The 4,290-nt window shown below is 34.5% G+C and overlaps 1 pseudogene; it reads left to right on the forward strand.

The window, feature by feature from the left end:
* Positions 1-1,145: 1,145 nt before the first annotated feature.
* On the forward strand, positions 1,146-3,401 carry LOC149577023 (cytochrome P450 86B1 pseudogene; annotated as a pseudogene).
* The last annotated feature ends 889 nt before the right edge of the window (positions 3,402-4,290 follow it).

Raw genomic sequence — 4,290 nt, forward strand, 5'->3', positions numbered from 1 at the left:
CGACAATGGAGTACGGAGATGGTCATGGTCTCCAAGGGAGACAAAACCAACACACATGAAACCAATAAACAAACAATGCCAGATTGAAAGTAACTATAGCACAGAGAATATATTAGATAATATGTAGCTTGCAAATAATGAGCTCCGACTTGTTAGATCAGAGTGAAGAATTCACAGTAATGGAATAGGATGAGGGATGAATCTCACTGAAACTAGCTAACCAAATAGGGAAGGTTTTTCACATCTGAAATGGGGAACAATCCAAAACTCCAACAAGAATTTGCAGTACACAAAAAATAATCCAAAAGCATACCTAAAACAACTGACAAGAAGGCCTTATAAAGGGCTTCAGGAAAACTTTCTGAAGGATTACAAAATAGCAATAAGCTGACAAGTACATAAATAACCAATGAGCCCAAGAGATTAAAAACATTGATGCTCAGCCACATAACAAAATATTATTATTTAATAATATTGGGAACATTACAATATGATGAGAGTGATATGAGACTACCTCCTACTCTTTTGATAAGCAACACCTAACTATCAAAATTTTTAAGACCATGCCAATTTAATCACCATTATATGTGATTTGAACAGTTCGGCAATATGGACTTTTCCCAATAACTCGCTTAATTGAACAGTTGGCTTGATTCATGAGTACCATTATCCATAGCTTGATTAGCGCTAACGAGTTGGGCCAAATCCAGCTGTCGATTAGCCTTTTCATTTAATGGTGTTTATATTTTCGGAAATTAACTATTATGGTATCTTTTATGATGAAAACTCTGTCTTCTCTAAAGAAGAAGCAATGACTTTAATCCCTGTCTTTTCGGTGGATGTAGGCATAAATGGATGAACCATGAATACACGTACGTTTTAGCTTGGGGTGTGCTTTTATCCACGTACAATATCTATCCATTCAACAAATTCTTGGTTGCTGTTTCGTTTTTATTCCTGTTTGGTTCTGGCAAATGGAATGTATTCTCAGTGTTTCTCCCAATAAATCCTTGCAATGGTTGGTTGGTTTCATTAAGAGAGTCTCGGTTTATATATATGATTTGTTTGCTGCATCCTGCTGCATAACACTTAGTCGTTTCTATTATCATTGATCTGCAAGAGATTTGCATAAAGATTGCCAAGCTATGGAGGTATTTGACTTGAATACAGTGGCTACATTGACAGTGATCGTCGTTAGCATTATGATACTATATTTTAGCAAAGGTCCGCTAAATTGGCCAGTAGTGGGTATGGTACCCTGGATAGTGTGGCATTTAGGAAATATTTATGAGGACGGGTGCAAAATGGTACTGGAGAAGGGTGGGACTTTCATAGTTAGAGGCCCCTGGTTCTTTAGAAGCAACCTTTTCCAAGTAGTCACATTTAGGCCTGATAATGTAGAGTATATTCTCAGGGAGGAGTTTAGCAATTACCCCAAAGGTCCCTATTTCAAAGAAGTGTTTTTCCACACATTTGGCCATGGTCTATTTACAGCAGATGGTGAGTTGTGGAAGCGCCAAAGAAAACCCACTGTAATGGCAGTAAGTAGCAGCAAATTTAAAGATAGGAATTTAAAACTGTTGCAGAAATCTCTGCAGAAGAAACTTTTGCCTTTTCTTGAAGAAGTAAAAGAGAAGAAAACATCAGTTATCTGCAACATGTCCTCGTTGAGTTTTCTATGGATAATTTCTTTATGGCCATTTTTGGGAGGGAGGCAGATGGTGGAACTTTCGCTCAGGCCTTTGATGAAGCATCTGAGTGCTGTATTTACCGTTTTCTCTGCCCTTCATTTGTATGGAAGCTTATGAGGTATTTCAACGTGGGTTTTGAGAAGAGGTTGAAAATAGCTGAAGCAATTGTAAGAGACTCTGTAGCTGAGATGGTGAGGGATAGAGTTAAGGAGCTGGAGGAAGGTCATGAATTGCAAGGAGACATATTATCCAACTTCATCAAATTAGAAAGGGAACAAGGACGTACTCCTCCCCAAGATTTGTTGGAGGTATGTAAGGTTCATGAACTGTTCATGTACTCTTTTGCAGGTGAGGATTGGGATAGAAATTTCTTACTCATCTATTGGACCAACAATTTTAGAGCTGATTTTTAAAGTTCTGATGGCCATTTGTCTATTTTGACACACATGATTGTATTCTTTTGATTTATTAATTTATAACAAATTAGATTTGCTATATTACTAGGATTCAGATTCTATTTTGTGTAATTTTTCAGTTAAACTTATTGACTTATGATTCATCAGTAGTAGTTTTACTAGGAGTCGACCATCACTTATTACAATGAGTGAAACACTTAGCACTTATTAAATGAAGATTATTTTCGAAGAGGTGAGGCACTTCTGAAAAGAAGTTACGCATCCTAGTGCTGCTCCATCTAATGCCCACAACACTATGACATTTCTTTCATGAATAAACCCACTTCACTCGCGACCCAATTTACAAAACCTTCAGCAGGTATTGTGCCTTATGAAACATACATAAGAAAGTTCCTTAATCTCATCAATTAATATTCAGTTTGTGATATTGCTACTACGATTCTAACTGTGTAGTTTTTGAGTCAAATTTATTGATCTGTAATTCATTAGCAGTGGTTGTAGATTCTTGTGTGCATATCACTGATTCCACTGTGCATATCATATGTAGGCAGTACATAGTTATGTTTTTAGTCCCTAGTCTGTTATTGTATTAATTTTATGTATTTGATAAGGTATATTTTTTATGAAATTTTAGGGTCTGACTATGAGCATGTTTCTCGCGGCGAAAGACACTACTGCTCTAGCAATGTCATGGTTCTTTTGGCTTATAAGCATGCACCCACATGTGGAGGAGAAAATAGTCTCTGAACTCTCACAAATTGTGAGTTCAAAAATGTTGAGCAAAGAATATGATAGAGAGGAGATTTTTGGTTGGGAAGAATTGAAAAACATGAAGTACTTACAGGTTGCTTTGTCGGAAGCCATGAGGCTTTGTCCTCCTGTTCCTGCAGTTTTCAGAGAAGCAACAATTGATAACATCCTGCCAGATGGAACTCCTATAAAGAAAGGAACAAAGTGTCTGGTATTCATATATGCTACTAATAGAATGGAAAGCATATGGGGGAAAGATGTCCTTGAATTCAAGCCAGAGAGATGGATTACTAAACAGGGGGTGTACATGAACCAAAGCGATTACAAGTTTCCAGTGTTTACTGCAGGTCCTCGAATATGCGTTGGGAAGGACTTGGCCTATTCGAATATGAAGTTAATAGTTGCCAATATCATTGCACGTTATCGAATAGATGTTGAAGCTGGTCATCAAGTGAAGCCCATGCTTGGGATAACTCTATTCATGAAGCATGGCTTAGAAGTCAACGTGCATGCAAGAAATGATATTCTTTCCTTAAAAAAATAGTATTAATATATTTATGGATCTGTCTAAAATGGCTTTGATTGGGATCTATTACTATTATTATTATTATTCATAATGTAATGATCTTGTTCATATAGTATTAATATATTTATGGATCTGTCTAAAATGGCTTTGATTGGGATCTATTATTATTATTATTATTCATAATGTAATGATCTTGTTCATAATATATGTTGAAATACATTATGAGATACTTAAACATTAGCATATTTATCCTAGTTGTAATCTAATTAAGCTTAATTATAAGCTTAAATAGTAGTTGTAAATAAATCAATTGAATATATAGATTAAGATTGAGTATTTCATTGTGGTTTCTAAAAACTTATTCCTGGTTTCTTGTCTTTGCAGATTAGTTCTATTAATTCATCTTATTGATTCAGTGCAATAATTGTATTATTTTGCATCAATCAAGAGTAAGTTTTTTTCCATAAATTTGTCACATGTATACACACTAAATTTCTACCATTTACAAATGTAGAAAACAAAATTATTTAAATCTGATTATATAATTTCAATTATAGTTTTCAAATAAGATTTTTTTATCTTTAATTAAATTATTACTACCCAATTAAATTATTACAACTTATGACAAAAACAAGCTACTATATGACACATTTTTAGTACATGGCTATCATAGCTGACAAAGCTTACAAGTTTATTTGGTCTTGTTGTTAGAGTAAGTTGAGAGGCCTGACTTTCACAAGCTGAATTTTTATTATGAGACCATTAAAAAATCATGCTTCTACTTACAAATTTGACAAAAGCCATATCTCTATTTACATTTAACATGTTTTGAGCAAGGATCAATTGTAATATTATGTAAATCATCAAAACTAAAGAGGCTTATCATGCTAAGTTGTGATTAAGCTAA

The sequence above is a fragment of the Cupressus sempervirens genome, chromosome 1 (assembly GCF_028749045.1).
Source record: "Cupressus sempervirens isolate cs-2001-9-10 chromosome 1, ASM2874904v1, whole genome shotgun sequence".
NCBI lineage: Eukaryota > Viridiplantae > Streptophyta > Pinopsida > Cupressales > Cupressaceae > Cupressus > Cupressus sempervirens.